At 38.8% G+C, this 23,385-nt stretch overlaps 1 protein-coding gene and 1 pseudogene across 3 annotated transcripts in view; both read right to left on the bottom strand.

Annotated features, from left to right (window-relative positions):
- Window positions 1-23,385, bottom strand: part of NBEA (neurobeachin) — an 809,664-nt gene that overhangs the window by 291,297 nt on the left and 494,982 nt on the right. The window lies entirely within an intron of this gene.
- LOC138155565 (prohibitin 1 pseudogene) lies at window positions 13,144-14,233 on the bottom strand (annotated as a pseudogene).

The raw sequence follows: 23,385 nt of genomic DNA, 5'->3' as shown, positions 1-23,385 counted from the left end.
TTTTAAGTCAGCCTTCCACCTAAAGTACCTTTAGTACTTCCACCAAACCACCTATCTGCCTCTATTAAAATACTCCATAAGCTAAAATATGTATTTTCTGATTTTAATTTTTTTTTTGGAGGGGGGAAGGCAGGGCAATGGGGGTTAAGTGACTTGCCCAAGGTCACATGGCTACTTTTTTGTGTTAAGTGTCTTGAGGCTGGATTTGAACTCAGGCTCTCCTGACTCCAGGGCCGGTACTCTCTTCACTGTGCCACCTGGCCGCCCCTGATTTTAATTTTTAAAATGTTTCAAAACTCCATAATGTCTATAATTTTCAAGCTTCTAAGCTCTTTTAACTGAGAATCTTCAAATTGAGGAAATTTATAATTATCATACAATGTGAAATAATTAGTCATTTTTATTTTTACTTATATAGAAATATATGATGGAGTCAAGATCGTGGAGTAGAAACAGTACTTCCGCAGGTGTCCTCTTCCATCTCCTCCAATTCATGTAAAAGGTGAATATGAACAAGCTTTGGAGCTACAGAACCCACAAAATGACAGAGAAGCTAACCTCTTGCCGAGGATAGCCTGGCAGGCTGGCAGGAATCAGCCAGCACAGCACTCTGGGAGCTCACTCAGCCTTGCTCGAGCCAGAGGTTTTAGGCCCAGGGAGGGCCTGACCAGCCGGTGGCTGGAGGGACTCCAGATCATTGGCAGCTGTGGCGGTTTCCAGAATTATCAACCCATAGATGCTAAGGACAAAGTGAGAACTCAGTGCAGTGTGGACTTTGGGATTTAGTAGTTTCGGAGTAAGGCTGACCTTTGACCCTGGGGGCGAGAAACCACTGAGGCGCTGCCTGGCGGCCACCACCCCATAGCAGCTTCACCTCCTGTCCTGCAAATTGTAGGGGGACCAAGTAACCAGTCTGAGGGGTAATCACTCTTGCTTTGACCTGCTTGGACCTGGATTGCGGTCTAGGGTGGAGGTCCTGGGGTGTGTGACCAGCTTACCAGAGCATGTGGAGGTTTCAGAGAGGGCATCCAACTAAAACCTTTGGTAGCTGAGAAAACCCCAGAATTTGGGACGAAGATCCCCTGTCTGGTGGCAGAGTCCTACTGTGGCAAAAAGCTCAAAAGTCAAGTAATTGAATGGCAAAATGAGCAGGCAAAGGAGGCAAAGCAAAGAGAGCAACCCAACTTTACACTCCTATTTTGGGAACAAAAAGGATCAAAGCATGGAACAGGAGGAAGACAGCAAAATCAGAACTCCTGCACCAAAAGCTCCCAAGAAAAATAGGAGCTGGTTACAGTCCATAGAGGAGCTTACGAAGGATTCTGAAAACCAAATAAGAGAATTGGAGGAAAAATTGGGAAGAGAAATGAGAATGATACAAGAAAATTATGAAATGAGAGTCAACAACCTGACTGAAGAAAATAACACCTTAAAAAATAGACTAACTCAGATGGCAAAAGAGGCTCAAAAAGGCAATGAGGAGAAGAATGATGTCAAAAGCCAAATTTGCCAGATGGCAAAAGAATCTCAAAAGCTCACTGAAGAGAATCATTCCTTCAGAATTAGATTGGAACAAAGGGAAGCTGGTGACTTTATGCATAATTAAGATACAATTAAACAGATCCAAACAAATGAAAAAGTAGAAGGCAATGTGAAATATCTCATTGGGAAACCAATGACCTGGAAAATAGATTCAGGAGAGATAATTTAAAAATTATTGGACTTCATGAAAGCCATGATCAAAAAAAGAACCTAGAAATCATCCTTCAAGGAAAATTGCCCTGATGTTTTAGAACCAGAGGGCAAAATAGAGAATGAAAGAATCCACCGATCACCTCCTGAAAAAGATCCCAAAAAGAAAACTCCTAGGAATATTAAAGCCAGGTTCTGGAATTCCCAGATCAAGGACAAAATATTACAAGCCACCAGGAAGAAACAATTTGAATACTGTGGAAACACAATCAGGATAACTCAGGATCTGGCAGCTTCTACACTGAGGGATCAAAGGGCTTGGAATATGATATTCTGGAGGTCAGAGGAGCTGGGATTAAAACCAAGAATCACCTACCCAGCAAAATTGAGTATCATGTTTTAGGGGGAAATATGGTCATTCAGTGGAATAGAGGACTTTCAAGTATTCTTGATGAAAAAACCAAAGTTGAAGAGAAAATCTGACATTCAGATACAAGAAGCAAGAGAAGCAGGAGAAGGTAAACAGAGAAAAGAAATCATAAGGAACTTATCAAAGTTGAACTATTTACATTCCTACATGGAAAAATGATCATTGTAACTTATGAAACTTTTCTCAGTATGAGAAAAATTGAAGGGAATAGAAATGTGTGTGTGTGTGTGTGTGTATACACACACACACACATACATATATATGTCTATATAGGAGGGTATATAGACATATGAATACATATGTGAATGTGTGTATATATGTGTACAGGTATACATAGATAGAAGGAACAGGACCAATTTAATAGGAAGGGATGATACTTAAAAGGTGAAATTAAGAGGTGAAAGAGGAATATAATGAGAGGAGATGAGGAGAGACAGAATGGGGTAATCTATCTCATATAGAAGAGGCAAGGGAAAATGGTCACAATGGAGGGGAAGAACAGGAAGGCAAAAGGAAATGGGTCAACCTTATTCTCATTGAATTTGCCTTAGGGAGGGAATGACATACACAGTAAATAGGGTATCTCACCCTACAGGAGAGTAGGGGGGACGGGGATGAGAGGGGGGATGATGGAAGGAAGGGCAGGCTGGGGGAGAGGGAAGTTGGAAGCACCCACTTTTAAAAAGGTACAGGAGAATAGAACAAGTGGCAGGTGGGATAGGAGGGAAGGAAATAGAGTCAATCTTTTGCAATATATCCACCATGGAAATGTTTTGCATAGCTACACATGTACACCTATACTGAATTGCTTATCTTCCCAGTAATGGTGGGTGATAAGGGAGGAAGGGAATGAATCTGGAATTCAAAGCTTTAAAATCAAATGTTTCAAATATATATATATATATATATACATACATACACACATATATACTATTGTCAATATTATTTTACATGTAAGTGGGAAATAAGGTATACAGCCATTGAGGCGTAGAAATCCACCGTGCCCTACTGGAAATTTGGAGGGGGTATGGGAGAAGATATGGGAGAGAGCAGATTGGAGGAGAGGATATCCAGTGGGATCACTATTTTGGGGTGGTGGGTAGGGGGAAAACAGGGAAAAAATTTGTAACTCGAAATCTTGTGGAAATGAATGATGTAAACTAGCAGTTAATAAAGCATTTGAAAAGAAAAAAGTTAAAAAAAGAAATGGAAAAAGTTTAATCATTAATTAAGTCATCATTTGTATTTCCAATCCAAAGTTAGTTGTGTTCTATTAATAAAATATGTAACTAAAGGCTGGCTCATAATAAATCGTTGAGTTTTATATAGCAAATGGTGACTTCAAAGCTTCTCTTGATTTACTATAAGTTAGACATATATTTTAATAAACATGTTAAAGAAATGCTATCTAATAGGACTTCTGGTGATCTGATAATGCAGGACTCATCACAAGTACTTCCAAAAAGATCACCATGAAAATAATTTCTGCTAATGAAGCAACACTGATGGCTGATAATTAAGATGTAGAGATATTTTATAATAAATTATATGATGGGGCAGCTAGGTGGTGCAGTGAATAGACCACCATCCCTGAAGTCAGGAGGACCTGAGTGCAAATCTGGCCTCAGACACTTAACACACTCTACTAGCTGTGAGACCTTGGTCAAGTCACTTAACCGCATTTATGAGGGTGTTAAAGGATTCACAAGGCATTTAAAAGAGGGGAAGGTATAACAAATGTAGAAAATAGCAGTAAAGTTCTGTTTCAGGGCTTCTGTAACTACAGTAAAGTCCTCTTTCAGGACTTCTATCTAAAAACAGACAGGATGCTTTTGTCTGCCATCCAACAGACAAGAGAACTACAGAGTGCTGAAATCATAAGCATTCTCCCTTTCAGTTATGCTTGGTCCCATCTCTGCTCCAGCTTTTGTCTGCTCTGCTCCTTCCTGTTCTGCTCTTTCACATCCCTTAAAAGTGCCTCAGTCATCAACTACTTTATTTCCTTTATCAAACAGGGGAAAAGAATGGCCAGAGGCAACATTGTCTTAGAATAAGAATGGGTAATATTTCTATAAGAAAGATGATGGAAGAGTATGAACAGTATTGCCTCATAAAAGTAGAGAGAACAGTAGAGGATAAGACCAATTGAAAGAAAGTTTGGAAAGAAGCAATTATGGCAAATTGTTCTATAAGGAACTTGAAGTATGAAAATGGAAGGACAACTCTTAGAAGAAAAAATGGAAAAGATCTGCAAAGATTTTTATGACAGTTTTTACCATAAAGGACAAAAGATTCCCATTTGATAACTCTTAACATTATTGTCCTGAATGTGCTTACAGAAGAATTAAAATTGCATCTAAAAAGAATTGGATGGGAAAAGCAGCCAAATTTAATCAGTGTATATGGAGGAGAGTCCTACTTACGGTGACATAACTGTGAGGGTGTTAAAGGATTCACTAGGCATTTAAAAGAGGGGAAGATACAACAAATGTAGAAAATATTTCAAACAATATTAGTACTGAAAATAGGTAACCAAAAGAACATTAATGACTACCAACTCATATGCCTACGTTTTAGGCATGTTTACTTAAAAATGTAATGAGAATCATCTCCATTCATGCTTAACGTCATTTTGATGAATATTATTAAAGAACAGGTAGACTTCAAGAAGTGATATTGCAGAGTGAACTATAACTTTACCATCTTGCCTGGTATATAATAAATAGGTGCTTAGTGTTAGGGAGACCAAAAAAAGGTAAAATATGGGAACTGCTCACAAGGGGTTCATATTCTAATGGAGATACCAGACAAATAACTAGGTACATACAAGATATATTTGAGGGGAAGAAGGGAAGAGGAGATTGTAAAAAGCCTCCTGCATTAGGTAGATCTGTGGAGTCTTGAAGGAAACCAGGGAAACTAGGAATCAAAGGGAGAACATTTCAGGCATTGGAGTCAGCCAGTGAAAAAGGATGGAGTTAGGCTATGGAGTGCCAAATGTGAGTATTGAAGCAAATCTATGAGCATGTTAGTGTAGCTAGATTGTAGAGGGTATAGACTAAGGTTTGAAAAGAAGGGAAAGGTAAGAATAGGACAGGTTGTGAAGAGCTATTTTTATATATACTCCAAAGAGGACATTTTTCTATGTGATCATGGAGTATGGAATAGAAAGCCACTAGAGTCTGTTGAGCTCAAGGGAGTGGCATAGTCTGCACTGCACTTAAGGAACATAATTCTGGCAGTTGAGTGGAGGATAGATTGGACAAGAAGGGATAATATCCAGAAGGGTACTGTACTAGTCCAGATGGATAGTGGGAAAGGCCTGTATAAGGTTGGTGGTTGTGTGAATGGAGAAAAGGGGGACCTATAAGACAGATGTGAAGCTTAAGATAACAAATCTGACTAGACTGGACAAGAGAGGTGGATACAAGTGAGGAGTCAAGAATGACAAAGGAGCTGTGAGTCTTGATGATTATGAGGAAGGTCGTCCCTCAACAGAAGAGGGGACACTACCATCTGCTTTGCTGCTTCACCCTGGGTGTCATGGCAACCATGCCCTTCCATCTGACTTTCAGTGGAAACCTCCATAAGGGTTGTCTTCCTCATTAGAATGTGAGCAGGGATTGTTTTTTTTTTTGTTTCGCCACACGTTGCTTTGTATACAGTGAGATTGTTAAAAAAAATTTTTTTCCATAAAGTGAGCCTTTAATAAATGCTTCATTCATTCATGATGACTTTCTTTGTTCAGGTCCTCATTACATCTCACCTGGCTGCTGGTCTCCCTGCCTCCAATGTCTCCTCTCTTCAATCCAACCTTCATATGTCTACCCATATAACCTTCCTAATGTCCAGAGGCCTGGATATACATATGACTTCCCAGGTTAAAAAGCCTTCAGAGATTCCATATTGCCTACAGGATAAAATACAAATGCTTTAGTCTAATTTGTATAATACTCTCCTTCATGTACTATCTGTTCCTCCCTACTGTGCTCCCTGAAATTCACATCTTCCACGACCTTCAACACAGATGACAGAATCAAAAGTTGAGGTGGAAGGAACCTTAGAAGCCATATAGTTTCACCAGTTTATTTTACAAATATTTACAAATAAATAAACCAAGGTCCAGAAATGTCACACCTTTAGTAACTGGCAGAGATAGGATTCAAAAGAAAGCCCAAATCTAGCACCATTTACACTGTACCACAGTGCAGAGGCAGCTAGGTGGGGCAGCTGATAGAGCACCAGACCTAGGGGCAGGTCAATCTGAGTTCAAATCCAATCTCAGGTCTTTACTATTTGTGTGATGTGACCTGGGCAAGTCTGCCTCAGTGTCCTCATCTATAATCTATAAAGTGGGATAATAATAGCACCTACCTTCTACACTTTTGTGAAGACAAAATGACTTTTGTAAAGTGCTGTGGAAACTGTAAAGTGCTATACAAAAGTTAGCTATACAATGATCATTTCTATCATCATCATTATCATTATTAAGAAGACTTTCAAAGACTGATCAGACAGGAAGGAAAACCAAGAGAAAAGTGTTATAAAACTATTAAATACTGAAGGTTTCAAGATTTTTTTTTTTGTCTTTTGGAGGCGGGAAGGCAGGGCAATTGGGGTTAAAGTGACTTGCCCAAGGTCACATGGCTAGCTTATGTGTTAAGTATCTGAGGCCATATTTGAACTCAAGTCCTCCTCATTCCAGGGCTGGTACTCTATTCACTGAGCCACCTAGCCACCTCAAAGGTTTCACGTCTTTTAAAAAATGTAGCCACTTAGTAAAATAAGTTTGGTAAAGTTAAGGAAGCATTAGTCATTTTAACTTTAGCCAGTATCAGGCTGTCCCAATTTGAACCTATGTTTCTTTTAAGATGAATTTGACATGACTCAAATTCTATCTGGCCAATTGTTAGTCTTCTAAATGCTGCATTCTCTAATTATCCATCAGCTGGTATAACAATTTTTGAATTCTTAAAAGTCAGGAATTGCACATAGCTTCGTTATTGCTTGTCGATGGGAAATCAGTTTTGTAAAACTGTTAACCCATGGGTTATTTTGCAATAGACTGAACTAATGAAGAAAACAACAAGTCAAATACAGCTATCAAGACAATCTTATAATATTAAACAGTAGTATGAAAAGATAAGATAATGAGGAATTATAAGCTGTACGTCTGAAAAAGCATTCAAATGCTTACTAGGCACTAAGAAGTTATGTGGTGCAGCAGATAGAGTACTTGTGCTAGAGTCAGGAAGACTCCTCTTTATGAGTTCAAATCCTGCCTCAGACACTAGCTATGTGACCCTGGGGAGGTCACTTAATTTTTTGCCTCAGTTTGCCTCAGTTTCCTCATCTGTAAAACAAAAAAAATCACTCTAGTATCTTTGCCAAGAAAACCCTAAACGGGGTCATGAAAAGTCAGACACAATGGAACAACAATAATCTTAGTAGGTGGTGCGGTGGATAGAGTGCAGGGCCCAGAGTCATGAAATCGTTGTTTTGTTGAGTATTTTCTGTTGTGTCTGATTCTTTGGGGCCACATTTGAGACTTTCTTGACAGATACTGGAGCAGTCTGACATTTCCTTTTCCAGTTCAGTTTATAGATGAGGAAACTGAGGCAAACATAGTTAAGTTACTTGCCCAGGGTCCCACAGTTAGTAAGAGACAGAGGCCAGATTTGAACTCAGGGAAATAAGGCCTCCTGAATCCAGGCCCAATGCTCTATACACATGCCACTTAGCTGTCCCAGAGTCAGGGAGACCTGAGTTCCAGCTCTAGGCACCCCACATTGCCTGCTTCAGTTACTTTCATAGCAGCTGGAACAAAATGTTCTCATGTGTCCATTCTGCCACATAAGTTTCCACATGCTTGGAGCAGACACCCCCTAACTCACTGATGGATCTGAGAGGGAGGCCTGTCTGTTACCCTCAGCCTGGGTTAGCTGTCTGCTTTAACAATGCACCTCACATGCTACAGATTCTTAGAGCCAAGAATGGAGTAGGGGTTGGAACATGGATACCAAGGTGGATGAGCAGTCCTGAAAAGGGCTCGGCAAGCTCTCACATTGGAGGTGCTTGTCTTCTCCAAACATCCCATACACTCCTCTTGTCTATGGAAGATAATAAAGAAATAGGAAACAGAAAGGAGGAGGTGGTGATGATGGTTTGCCTAGAAGTGGCATGAAGGCCAAGTTCTCAGGAAGATATGGTAAAAACTCACCTCTAAGAACCCAGGGCCCTTGGGAAGAGTCCTATTTTTAGGGTGAGAAGAATTAAGATCAGAGAGCAGACAGAACAGCTTGGAACATTTCTATTTAGTAGATTATAAGCTCCTTGAGGGCAAGGGTAATTTATTTTGGATGTGTATAGTCAAAACAGGTTTGTTTTTTCAGTCGAACTGAACTTCAGAGGAATCCATTATTTATTATCTGTGTGCTCAAGTTAGATTTCCAGATCATATTGAAAGTGGTAATTTACATCTTAAATTTATGTTGATATTCAACATATTTCTGACCCTAAGTCTGAGGACACCTACAACCCCTAAAGTCAGAGGAGCCAGTGGACTTGATGAGAATGCCTATAAAAGATATTTCACAGAGGCCACCATCCCATTACTGAAATGCATTTTCTCCTTATCTCTTCTTAGCAAAATCCTTCCTTTTAGTCTGAGCTTCAGTGCAACTTCTTTGATGAAGCCTTCCTTAATCTCCCTTCCCCCTTTATGTTTTACTTCATTTCTTTGTCTCTGTCCTTTCCTTGGCCCTATCATATAAAATCATGTATCATAATATATACTGTATTATTTCTAAGTCATCCCCAACATCTAAGGAAAGTTAAAGGATAAGGACTGTGCCATTTTTAATCATTCTATCACCAGCACCTATCAAAGAGTGTTATATACAGCAGACACTTAAATGTTAGTTGAATTCAATTCAACAAACAAGACCTTATTCTCCTTGAGGTCAGGATAAGCGTCTTATACTTCTCTGTATTTCCATAGTACCTCCCTGTATGCTTTATATAAAACAGGAAGTCAATAATATCTGTTGAGTTAATTGTTACTGTGTTTAGTGGTGTCTTTTCAAAAGACACTGTTAACCACTCTCTTCTCTCTAGGTTTTCAGGATATCACTGTCTCTTGGTTCTTCTCCTATTTGTCTGACCACTCTTTCTCTGTCTCCTTCTCTCGATCTCCACCCATGTCATGCCTGCTAACTGTGGGTGCCTCCCTTCAAGACTCATTCCTGAGCCTTCGCTTCTTCCCCTATATGATTTCACTTGGTGGTCTCATCAGCTCCTATGATTTCGATTTCAATTTCAAATTTCAATTTCAATTCTCATTGCAGATGATTTTCAGATATATTTGTTCAGCCCTAACCTCTCTTGAATCTCTGGTCTTATGTGTACCACTGCCTATTAGACATCTTGAACTGGATGGTCTGCAGGCATCATAAGATCAACAGGTCCAGAACTAAACTTGTTTTTCCCTCCTAAACTCTACCCTTTCCTAACTTTTCTATCAAGGGTACCACAAGGATCCTCCCTGGTATCCTCCCTTCCACCCTTGGGTATCATCCTGGATTTCTCATTGTCTTTTAACCCTTCTCTCCATATACAATCAGCTCTCAAATCCTGTCATTTTACATTTCACATTTCTCATATACACCCCCTCCTCTCCTCTGACACTGTCAAAACTCTAGTAGACCCTCACACCTGCAATACCTTGCTGTTTGATCTCCTTGTCTCAAGTCTCTCCCTTTCTTCCATTCAGTTGTCAAACTGATCTTCCTAAAACGTAGGTCTGACCATGTCACTGACCTCTGTCTTCCTCTCACTCTCATTAAATAAACTCCAGTGGTGCCCCATTACCTCCAGGATCAAATGTAAAATCATCTGTTTGTCTTTTAAAGGCATTCCTAACCTGGACACATCCTTCCTTTCTCATCTTTTTATATCTTACTCCCCTCCACACAATCTGTGATCCAACGACACTGGTCTCCTTGCCATTCCTTGTACACAACACTTCACTTTCTGATTCCGAGTCTTTTGAATGGTAGTCCTTTATGCCTATCAGTCAATAAGCATTTATTGATAGCCTACTCAGTGCCAGTCAAAGTGCTAAGTCATGTCTGGAATGTTCTCCCTACTTATCTCTTCCTCCTGGCTTTCTTGGTTTCCTTTGGCTCTCATTTTAAGTCCCACCTTCTGCAAGGAGCTTAAGGAGCTTTTCCTAGTTCTCTTTAAATTTAGTGCATCCCCTGTGAGGCCAATCCCCCACCCCCATCAATTTATCCTTTATATCTTTTTTTATACAGAGTTATTTGCATGTTTTCTCCCTTATACTTCCCTAGAAGTTCTCAGGTGGAGGGACCAGAGGGGTTTTTTTTTTGGCCTTTCTTTATATCTTTTGCACATAGTAGGCAGTTAATAAATGCTAGCAGACTGTTAGGTTTTCACTGTGAAAAATACAGAGATATAAATATTTAAAGGCTAACCAAGGCCATAACATATTAAATACAGTGTTTTACTTATGCAGCATGAACATACACATTCTTTTCTCTGCTAGATTATCCACTGAATGCACTATTAAGTGGATTGTGATCACTGTATCCCACAAATGTATCCTGGATTGATGGAATTCATTACTTTCCCTTTGGCACATTATTTCCCTGCATTATGGGATGCTTTGCTAGAGACCATACTACAAAAGGAAGATACAAAAGTGGCAAATTAAGACCATGGAGGCAATCTTTATTCAAAATTGGTTATTTTTGTGGAATTTCCCTTAGGTAAACAATCAGCTGAACAATCAAATATAAACCAATCTATTTGAGTTCGTCTAGTTCTGAAATTTATATAGAAAATAAAAATGCTTGCATATAAATTTGCACCACTATCTCACACATTTTTCTTGAAAGTAACTGAAGGGGTGGCTAGGTGGCGTAGTGAGTAGTGTGCTGGCCCTGGAGTCAGGAGGACCTGAGTTCAGATCTGGCCTCAGACACTTAACACACACAAACAAAAAACCTAGCCGTGTGACGTTGGGCAAGTTACTTAAACCCAACTGCCCTCCAAAAAGCAAAAAAAGAAAAAAGTAATTGAAAAATTATGTTTATTATTTTCAAACATTTTCTTTCTAGAGTACAAATTTTAAATTGTGTGCCTTTCTCAAAATAACTTGTTTTGTGCTTCTTGTTTTCAAATACCAAAAATTAAAAACATAAAAACCCAACCACAACAACTTTAAGATGGGCATTATATAAATGAAAGAAGAGATGATAGAATAATGAATAAAGAGAAGACATCAGAGTCAGGACTATACAGGTCCAAATCCTACCTCTGAACCATAGCAGACACATGAACTTTGACAAGTTACTTATCCCTTAGGCACCCCAATGATTCTCTAAGCCTCTATCTTACATAAGACTTGCCCACCTGCATTAGTAAAGGATGCTTTTTCATTGAGAGTTCACTATACTAATAAAATCATAAAACTAGATAAAAAATTAAATTAAGTAATACATTTTATCTTGCCTTCCTCTTTAGAGCGGTTTCTTAAAAGCTAAAATAAAAGTATAATACAACATGTGACATACATAAACCTCCACATACAGACATGTATAAATTTACTTAATCTCAATTGGATTTAAGTACAAATGTCAGACTAGGTTTAAAATGTGAAATGGATAAAAAATACTCCATGGAATCCTAAATTCTCAAATGGGAATAACTGTATTTTTTCTGCTTTTGTTTCTTGATAAAATTTTACTTTAGTTTCCCCCTCTCCCCACTAGCACAGGACTTGAAATTCCATTGGTCTTGGGAGCCCAGTGATTGACTTGCTCTAGCAAGAAAAATAGGTATCTTTTCTTTAATTTGTAGTTTTAAAGAATTGTCTAGGACACCTTGTGTTCTGACCTTCCAATGAGCACAGAGACAGTATGAGTCAGAGGTGTGACTTGAACTTAGGTCTTTCTGACTCCAAGGCTAATAGTCTAATATACATCACGGCTGTCTCACCAATTTATAGCCTATTTAATATTAGTTAACAATTAAAGCAATTTCTGGGAAAAAAAGAAAAAGATTTATAGTATATATGTAAAAACTCAGAGGGACACTCCATGCTCAATGGCTCTAGTTAATTTCATATTTTTACTTTTCAAGGAAAGTCTTATGACACTGACATAGAAACCCAAACAGAAGATTTACAAGATCATAGTTCACAATTTTTTCAGTCCAGATTCTATTAATCTGACTTTAAAGTGAATTTCTTTGACAATATATGATTATGAAAATATCCAACAGAAAAATGAAGTTGGTGTTATACTGCTAGTACTAGTAAAAGCAAAAAGCCAAGAATGATAACTTAAGTACTTGCAGTTGATAATCCTAATAGTCCACTGCAGTCTTATCCTACATCATCACTAGGTCATACAGTTTCCAATAATTTCTTTTATTTTTTCTTCAATTGTTGTGAATTCTACTTTTTTTCATTTTCAATACTGTTAATATGGTTTTCCCTTGTCATTTAAACATCAAATTGGCTGACATTTTATCTATTTGTTTTTTTTAAGTAGCTTATTCATAAAAAAAAAACTTTCTACTTTGTTAATCTCTTCAATTTTCAAAATTTCTATTTGGTTATTTGAATGAAGTGTTTGAAATGTTGGTTTTCTAGTTTTGTTGGATGTCCAATTAACTGATCTGTTCCTCTTTTTTGTTGATGAAAATGTTTAGATATAAATTCTCCCAGATTGCATTGTGGCTGCATGCTCCAAATTTTGGCAAATTGTCTCATTGTTGTCATTATCATTAAAAAAAAATATCTATCACTTCTATGACTTGTTCTTTGACCCACCAAGTCTTTAAAAACTAAGTAATTCAGTCTCTAATGAAATTTTAATCTTTTCTTCAATGGCCTTTTGTTGGCTAGGTGGTTTTCTTTCATAATTTCTTGAAATATTTACATAGGTTTTTATTAGGGGGGCGCAAGGGAAGTTATGGCTTTCAGATAATCCATGTTTCTTTTTTTTTTTTTCAAGATCCCAAAATGACTTTATTTCCTTTGCTTAAGCCAAATCATTAAATCTCACAGTGATTTTGGATGGGGGGACAAGGAGAAGGCTGTGGATTAAATCATGGCCGAGTGGGGTAGTATCAGTGGGGCCAACGGCCTCACTGGGGAAGCTGGAGGAGCACCGACTGTCCAGCGGGCAGGTAGGTGATGTTCCGAGATCGGGAAAGCTGGTATGCGATGTCCTCTGCAGCTTCCAGCTTTCGAAGCTCTATCAGGCCATCTCCCGCTGTGGCCAATGAATTAGCAATCAGCTCGGCCGCTTTGGAGTCACCCTCAGCTGAGATGATGGCTGCTTTCTTCTGTTGCTCAGCCTTCTCCACTACAAATCTGGCCCTCTCTGCTTCCTGCTGAGCCACCTGTTTGGCTTCTACTGCCTCCGTGAACTCCTTCCCAAAGGTCAGATGCGTCAAAGAAACGTCATCTAGGATGAGCCCAAAGGTTGCCGCTCGCTCTGTGAGGTCATCGCTCACTTGCCTGGAGACTAGTTCTCTCTGGGTGATCAATTCTCCAGCATCAAATCGAGCTACCACTGACTTGAGGATCTCAGTGGTTATGGATGGCAACACCCGCTCATCGTAGTCCTCACCAATGCTGGTGAAGATTCGGGGCAGCTGATTGGCAACAGGTCAGAAGAGAAGTAGAGTGATATTGACATTCTGTAAATCCTTGCTACCAGTGATTACTGGGACATTCCGTGGCCGGGAACGGCAGTCAAAAATAATTGGTTTTTGTACCCACGGGATGAGAAAATGAGTCCCTTCCCCTACAACAATGTCTTGGACTTCACAGAACCTATCAAAGATGACAGCTCTGTGGCCAGCATCCACATTATATAAAGCAGAGTTGACAACTCCTCCTACAACAGCTAAGCCTAGGCCAAACTTGCCAACAGCTTCAAACAGTTTAGCAGCCATGTCTCCTTCAAATGGTCTTGGTCTTCTGCCCTCTCAGACCAGACGAAACTCTGACCTCCACATGAATTCCCCAGCCCTACTTACTGCCAATCCATGTTTCTTAAAATATCACTCCTTGGTTTGTTTTGAGGGCAGTTATTTGATATGAGATATCATAAATTTTCTTCAATCTTTGGTTTTGTTTTTAAATGTCTTGTCTCATGAAATCATTAACTTTTCTTTGGTCCATTCCAGTTTTCAAGGATTTAGCTATTTGGGTAAGGTTTTGTACTTTGTGTGCTAAGGTATTAATTCTCTAAGTATTTCTACCATACTTCTCATTTCTTTACTAATTTTAAGGCACTAGAAAACATTTTCTGCTTATGGTTTTTTTTCTTTGACTTGGAAACTCTGAATTTTTGGCTATGATATTCCTGGGAGTTTTCATCATGGGATATCTTTCAGGACATGATTGGTGAATTCTATTTTTTCTTTGCTGTCTCTGTTCTAATATGTCAAGTGTGACAATTATCCTTCCATAATTTCCTAAAGTTTAATAGCTGGGGTTCTTTTTTGGGGGGTGACAAAACCTGTTAATACACATATAATCAAGCAAAACACATTTCCAAATTAGTCATATCCAAAAGGAAATATATCTATATCTAAATAAAAATCTATATCTAGGCGGAACCAAGATGGCGGAGTAGAAGCACGACCCTCCCGCGGCTCTGGCTTCCACCCTCCCCAATCCATGTAAAAAGGGGACTCTAAACAAACTTTGGAGCTGCAGAACCCACAAAATGACACAGAGAAGCTAACCTCCCGCTGAGAACAGCCCGGCAGGCTGGCAGGAATTGGCCAGCGCAAGGCTGTGGGAGCCAAGCCCAGCCCCACTCCGAGGCTTTAGCCCCAGGGCGGGCCTGACCAGCCACCAGCCAGAGGGACTCCAGATCAGCAGCAGCTGTGGCCGTTTCCAGATTTATCAATACATAGATGCGAAGGACAAGTTCTAATAAGGAATAATAGCGGGCGACGGTGCGGTGGCCTGCACGGGAAGGTGCGGCAGCGGCAGCGCGGCGGGCGCAGGCCAGGAAGGGGCCTGATCAACTCGGAGGGCAAGTCTTCCCACCAACCACAAGGTCCACTACCAGGCCTATCACCAAAGGGCTGGGACTGGAAAGAGCAAGGTAAGAAGCAAATACAGGGACCCCTATACTGGACAGCAAACACTCCTGGGGCTACCACTTCATAGTCCAGAAATCTTTAAAAAAAAAAAAAAGCCCCTTTCAGGACCTCCAAAGACAAGGATGGCAGAGTGAACCCCACTTGCTCCAAACCCCCCCTCTGACCCTGAAAATATAGTAACTCTTGCCCCAGGGCAAAACCCTCTACAGTAAAAACTTGGGATTCTAGAGGAAGGGCGTGGCTAGGACACTGCCTCAAAATGGGTAGAAAGCAGACTAAAAAGACAAAGACTCTAGAGTCCTACTATCCTCAGAGGGAGGAAACAACCTCAGAGGGAGACACTGTGGACTCCACACCCACAGCTGAGACTTCAACAGGGAATGGATCCCAAGCACAGAAGGCTCTCCTAGATGAGATCTAAAGGAACTTTGAAAGCAAAATGAGAGAGATAGAAGACAAAATGAATAATTCTCTCAAAACGAAAATAGCAGAATTCGAAAAACATTATAATGAGGAAAACATCTCTCTAAAAAGAAAAGTGTATGATATGGAAAAGGAGCTTCAAAAATTAACCAAGGAAAATGATTTGCTAAAAACCAGAATTAAACAAATGGAAACAAATAACTCTATGAGGAACCAAGAACTAGCCAAGCAAAACAACAAAAATGAAAAATTAGAAAAAGAGGTAAAATACCTCAAAGAAAAAATAACTGACCTGGAAAACAGATCCAGGAGAGATGATCTGAGAATCATAGGCCTACCAGAAAATTATGATGAAAAAATGAGCCTGGACAACATTCTCCAAGAGCTCGTTAAGGAAAACTGCCCTGAGATACTAGAACCTGAGGGGAAAAAAGAAATCGACAGAATCCACCGGACACCTGCTGTAAGAGATCCCAAACTGAAAAATCCTCGAAATGTTGTGGCCAAACTCCAGAACTACCAGATAAAAGAGAAAATACTTCAAGCGGCCAGAAAGAAACAATTCAAATATCGAGGGTCCACAGTGAGGATTGCACAGGATTTGTCAGCCTCCACACTGAAAGATCGGAGGCAGTGGAATACAATTTTCAGGAAGGCAAAACAGCTCGGATTACAACCAAGGATCAAATACCCAGCGAGACTGAGCATATTCTTCCAGGCAAAGAGATGGTCATTCAATGATATAACAGAGTTCCAGACCTTCTTGATAAAAAAGCCAGAACTCAATGGAAAATTCAACCTCCAATTACGAGAAGCAACAGTGACTTAGAAAGGTAAACAAGGAGAACACACATCATTTTAGAGGGAAAGAGGGGAGAGGAGCTTTGCATGAGATCTGCTCCTGTCATTCTTGATGCGAAGAAAAAATAGCATACTTCATTAAGTATAACAATATCCTACAAGGCAGTAGGAGGGGGAAAGGGTTACAAAAGGGGGGTGGGAGTGATTTGTAGGGAGGGAAGTAGTAAGGGGAAAAGGGGAGGAAAAGGGAGGGGGGCCGAAAAGGGAACACTGAGGGAGGCGGTGGTCAAAAGGAAAACTATTAAGGGGGGGAAGGGAGAAGGGAGGGAAAATACGAACATTAACAGGGGCAGGAATAGGATGAGGGGAAAGAAACAGATAACAATCATAACTGTAAATGTGAATGGAATGAACTCTCCTATAAAACGGAGACGGATAGCAGAATGGATTAGAAATCATAATCCTACAATATGCTGCTTACAAGAAACACATTTGAAACAGAGGGATACACACAAGGTAAAGGTAAAAGGCTGGAGTAAAATATATCATGCCTCAGCTAAAGTAAAAAAAGCAGGGGTAGCAATCCTTATCTCAGATAAAGCAAATGCAAAAATTGACCTAATTAAAAGAGATAAGGAAGGAAACTATATCCTGTTAAAAGGCACCATCGAGAATGAAGCAATATTACTACTTAACATATATGCACCAAGTGGTGTAGCATCCAAATTCCTAGAGGTGAAGGTAAAGGAATTAGAGGAAGAAATAGATAGCAAAACTATACTAGTGGGAGACCTTAATCTTCCCCTATCTGAACTTGATAAATCCAACCTCAAAATAAACAAGAAAGAAGTTAAGGAGGTGAACAGGATTTTAGAGAGGATAAGTATGATAGATCTCTGGAGAAAACTGAATGGGGATAAAAAGGAATATACTTTCTTCTCAGCAGTTCATGGCACATATTCAAAAATTGACCATGTTCTAGGGCATAAAATCTCACAATTCTATGCAGCAAGGCAGAAATATTAAATGCATCATTCTCAGATCATGATGCAATAAAAATTATATGCAATAAAGGGCCAGGGAAAGACAGACTAAAAACTAACTGGAAATTAAACAATTTGATCCTAAAGAATGAGTGGGTCAAACAAGAAATTATAGAAACAATCAGTAATTTCATTCAAGAGAATGATAATAATGAGACAACATACCAAAATCTGTGGGATGCATTAAAGGCAGTTCTTAGGGGAAGTTTTATATCCCTGAGTGCATAAGTGATTAAATTAGAGAAAAGGGAGCTCAAAGAATTGGGCATGCAATTAAAAAACCTAGAAAAAGAACAAATTCAAAATCCCCAATTAAATACTAAACTAGAAATATTGAAGACTAAAGGAGAGATTAATAAAATCGAAATTAAGGAAACTATTGAACTAATAAATAAAAGCAAGAGCTGGTTTTATGAAAAAACCAACAAAATTGATAGACCCTTAGTCAATATGATAAAAAAAAAGAAAGAAGAAAACCAAATTATGAGTATCAAAAATGAAAAGGGTGAATCTACCTCCAATGAAGAGGAAATCAAAACAATAATTAGGAAGTATTTCTCCCAATTGTATGCACATAAATTTGACAATCTGAGGGAAATGGATGAATATTTAGAAACATACAAGTTGCCCAGATTAACTGAAGAGGAAGTAAATTACTTAAATAATCCCATCTCAGAAAAAGAAATTGAACAAGCCATCAGTCACCTCCCTAGGAAAAAATCTCCAGGGCCAGATGGATTCACTAGTGAATTCTATCAAACATTTAAAGAACAATAGATTCCAATACTCTACAAATTATTTGGGAAAATTAGTGAAGAAGGAGTCCTACCAAATTCTTTTTATGACACAAATATGGTACTGATACCTAAATCAGGAAGAGATAAAACAGAGAAAGAAAATTATAGACCAATCTCCCCCATGAATATAGATGCAAAAATTCTAAATAAAATACTAGCCAAAAGACTACAGCAACTTATCTCAAGAATAATACACTTTGATCAGGTAGGATTTATTCCAGGAATGCAAGGATGGTTTAATATTAGGAAAACCATCAGTATAATTGAGCCTATCAACAATAAAACTAGCAAAAACCACATGATCATCTCAATAGATGCAGAAAAGGCTTTTGACAAAATACAACATCCATTCCTATTAAAAACATTAGAAAGTGTAGGAATAAATAGAGCCTTCCTTAAAATAATAGGTAGCATCTATTTAAAGCCATCAGCAAGTATTATATGCAATGGGGAGAAGCTGGAAGCATTTCCCATAAGATCAGGGGTGAAACAAGGATGTCCACTTTCACCCCTCTTATTCAATCTGGTACTAGAAATGTTAGCAGTAGCAATTAGAGAAGAAAAAGAAATCAAAGGAATCAAGTTAGGCAAAGAAGAGACCAAGCTATCACTCTTCGCAGATGATATGATGATATACTTAGAGAATCCTAGAGAATCAAGTAAAAAACTGCTTGAGACAATAAATAAATTTGGCAAAGTTGCATGATATAAAATAAACCCACATAAATCCTCGGCATTCCTATATATTTCCAATGAAACTCAACAGCAAGAAGTAGAAAGAGAAATCCCATTTAAAGTTACTGTAAACATTATAAAATATTTGGGAATCTACCTGCCAAAACAAACCCAGGACCTGTATGATCATAACTACAAAACACTTTTCACACAAATAAAGTCAGATCTAACTAATTGGAAAAATATCAATTGCTCATGGCTGGGTCGAGCTAATATAATAAAAATGACAATTTTACCTAAATTAAATTATATATTTAGTGCCATACCAATTAATTTACCAAAAAACTACTTTATAGAGTTAGAAAAAATAGTAACAAAATTCATCTGGAAGAATAAACGGTCCAGAATATCAAGGGAATTAATGAAAAAAAATGCTAGGGAAGGTGGACTAGCTTTACCAGATTTCAATCTGTACTATAAAGCAGCAGTCATCAAAACTACTTGGTACTGGTTTAGGAATAGAGGAGTGGATTAATGGAATAGATTAGGCACACGAGATTCAGAAGTCAATGACTACAGTAATGTATTGTTTGATAAACCCCCAGACCCTGGTTTTTGGGATAAGAACTCACTATTTGACAAAAACTGCTGGGAAAACTGGAATATAGTATGGCAGAAACTGGACATAGACCATTATCTAACACCATATACCAAAATCAAGTCTAAATGGGTTCATGATCTAGGTATAAAGGTTGATACTGTAAGCAGTCTGCTAAAACAAGGAATAGTTTACCTATCAGACTTGTGGAGAGGGAATGACTTTATGATGAAACAGGAATTAGAGAACATTATAAAATGTAAAATGGATCATTTTGACTACATGAAATTGAAAAGTTCTGTACAAATAAAGCCAATGTAACCAAGATTAGGAGGGAGGTGGGAAATTGGGAAAGAATCTTTACAACCTATGTCTCTGACAAAGGACTCATCTCTAAAATATACAGAGAACTGAGTCAAATTTATAAGAATACAAGTCATTCCCAATTGATAAATGGTCAAAGGATATGAACAGGCAGTTTTCAGAGAAAGAAATTAAAGCTATCTATAAGCACATGAAGAAATGCTCTAATTCACTATTGATTAGAGAAATGCAAATCAAAACAACTCTGAGGTACCACATCTCACCAGTTAGATTGGCTAAGATGACAAAACAGGAAAACGACAAATGCTGGAGAGGATGTGGGCAAACGGGAACACTAATGCATTGTTGGTGGAGTTGTGAACTGACCCAGCCTTTCTAGAAAGCAATCTGGAACTATGCCCAAAGGGCTATAAATACTTTCATACCCTTTGATCCAGCAATACCACTCCTAGGGTTATATCCCAAAGAGATCATAGAAATGGGAGAAAGACCCATATGTACAAAAATGTTTATAGCAACTCTTTTTGTTGTGGCAAAGAATTGGAAATTAAGGGGGTGTCCATCAATTGGGGAATGGCTGAACAAGTTGTGGTATATGCATGTGTAAGGGTTATGGGATTTAAAGATCTTCCATGTCCCGTTGGACTTGCTGATGTAGCAGGAAGGGGCGGAGCAAGAGGAAGCGGAAGCCAAGCTAGCGTTCCTGCGTTGGCTGGTGGTGGTGGTGACGGCGGCAGCAGCAGAGGCAGTGGCAGCGCGAAGCCCTTTTTGAGTTAGGACTGCTAAGGACTTTCTGCTAAGGACTCCTGCTGAGGACTGCCAGGGGCCGGAGCTGCTGGGAGCGTGCTTCCAGGACGCTGGGTGGTTGCTGTGAGTGGGGAGAGGAGGACCTTTGCCTGAGGTAGCCTGTTCTGTTTTAAAGGCTTGAAAATGTGGGTGCTTTCTACTTTATCTACCTGTGCCAATATCATAACTACTCTGATGGCTTTCACTTTCTGGTTTTGGGACTCAGTCTTTTGGTATCTTAATAAATTTTCTAGTTTATTTCCTCATATGGCAAACATGACGTATTTTGTAATGGATAATTATATCAGCATATTTGTAATCTCTATAGGCATTGTGAATATGGCATTGCTGATACAGCATGTTATGGAATATTATTGCGCTATAAGAAACGGGGAGCAGTCGGTCTTCATATTTACCTGGAGAGGCTTAAAAGAACTGATGCTGAGTGAGATGAGTAGAACCAGGAGGAATTTGTACACAATTACAGACACAACATATGTGTGATGACCAACTTTGATAGACTGGACTCTTCTCAACAATGCAGGGATATAAGTCAATCCCAAAAGACGCATGATGGAGAGAAAAATGTGCATCCAGAGAAAGAACTAGAAAGAACTAAATTTATATCCAGGTGGAAGCAAAATACCTGATCTTTTTCGTTCTCTCATTTGATTTTACGTCCTCTTTACCATTTTTCATTCCAGCTGGTACAATCCATCCTTATAACCTGACCATTGTATAATGTGAAAGTATTTACAGATCCTATACTTGATTATGAGACGCCATGGGCGGGGGGGGGGGAGGGAAAGGAGGGGGACAAAATGTGAAATTCAAGGAATTGTGGAATTGAATCCTGTAAACTAAAAGGAAACAAACAAATTAATAAATTAAAAATTGAATTAAAAATCTATATCTATATATCGGTCTCATTTTGCACTCTGAGTATTTTACCTTTCTATCAGGAAAGTAAGTAGCATTTTTCATCATTAGTACTCTGGAAATCTGATTGATCATCATACTGATCTGATTTCCTGGTCTTCTCAAATATTTTGTTCTTTAGAATATTCCTGTAATCATAAAAATTATTTTCTTGGTTTTGTTTAGTATTATTTTTGTTTACTCAGTATTAGCATACAAGTCTTCCCAGGTTTCTCTGAAATCATTCCCTTCATCAGTTTTTTTTGTTTTTTGTTTTGGTGGAGGGGGGAAGGCAAGGCAATTGGGGTTAAGTGACTTGAGATCACACAGCTACTAAGTGTGTCAAGTGTAGGAGGCCACATTTGAACTCAGGTGCTCCTGACTCCAGGGCCAGTGCTCTATTCACTGCACTAACTAGCTGACCCTCTTCATCATTTTTTATAGCACAGTAGCATTACTTACCTTTATATGCCATAACTTGGCCATCCATTCCTCAATTATGGCCATACCCTCAGATCTCATTTTTATTTTTGTATCTATGTGTTTGTGTTTTATTTTACTAATTCAGAAGAAAGTGGGATTCAAGTATTAGTTGTGCTCCTCCCAGGCCCTTCTTGATTATATAATTATTTGTACACTATGATTATATGAAATAACTTCCCCAACCTTCCTTTCCCTTCCCTCTCTCTTCTCATCAGCTTTTAAGATCAATATATAATAGAACCACTCTCATGCCTTTTGTCTAATTAGATTCTATTACCCCTAGTAATAATGATATGAATGGGAAGACATACATTTATCATTTCCCTTTATTAAAATGTAAGGAGTTCATCCTTGTTTAGTCCTTTATAATTATTTGTTTTATTTTTTAATGTCTCTTTTTAATTCCTGTGTTAGATTTTCAAAATTCCTACACAGTTTTGGTCTTTTTATCAGGAATGCTTGGAAGTTCTCTATTTCATTAATGATTTATTTTTCTCCCAGCAGGATTATGCCCAGTTTTGCCGAGGTAAGTTGTTCTTGGCTGTAAGCCTATATCCTTTGCCTTCTGGAATAATGTATTGCAAGATTTCTACTCCCTTATATAAGGTTCTAATGTGTTATACCTGATTGTAGCTCATTGGTACTTGAATTCTTTCCTTTTTTCTACTTAAAGTATTTTTTTCTTTGACTTGGAATATCTAGATTTTGGCTATGATGTTCCTGGGAGTTTTTATTTTGGAGTTTCTTTTAAAAGGTGCTTGGTAGATTCTATTTCAACTTTTCCCTTTGTTTTTAAGAGATCTGGGCAGTTTTCTTTTAAGATTTCTTCAAACGTGATCAGGCTCTTTCTTTCTTTTTTTTTTTAATTTTTGAGCAATCGGGGTTAAGTAACTTGCTCAAGGTTACCCGGCCAGTTATTTCTGGGTGTGGTGCTGAGTGCCTGAGCCCGGGATTCGATCTCCAGGTCGTCCCAACACTGGAGCTGGTACTCTTACTCGCTGAGCCACTTGGCCGCCCCTAAGCAATTGGGGTTAAGTAACTTGCTCAAGGTTACACGGCCAGGTGTTTCTGCGTGGGTGCTAAGTGTCTGAGCCCAGGATTCGATCTCCAGGTCTTCTCAACACTGGAGCCGGTGCTCTTAGTTGCTGTGCTACCTGGCCGCCCCTCAGGCTCTTTCTTTCATTGCCATATGTTCAGGTAATTCAATGATTCCTAAATTTTTTCTCCTTGATCTCTTTTTCAGGTCAGTCATTTTCTGCT

The sequence above is a fragment of the Petaurus breviceps genome, unplaced genomic scaffold, assembly GCF_028583685.1.
Source record: "Petaurus breviceps papuanus isolate PSGF00001 unplaced genomic scaffold, PetGlider_PUasm1.0 91133, whole genome shotgun sequence".
Taxonomy (NCBI): Eukaryota; Metazoa; Chordata; class Mammalia; order Diprotodontia; family Petauridae; genus Petaurus; species Petaurus breviceps.
The sequence above is the reverse complement of the archived record's forward strand: the minus strand, read 5'-3'. Positions and strand labels throughout refer to the sequence as shown.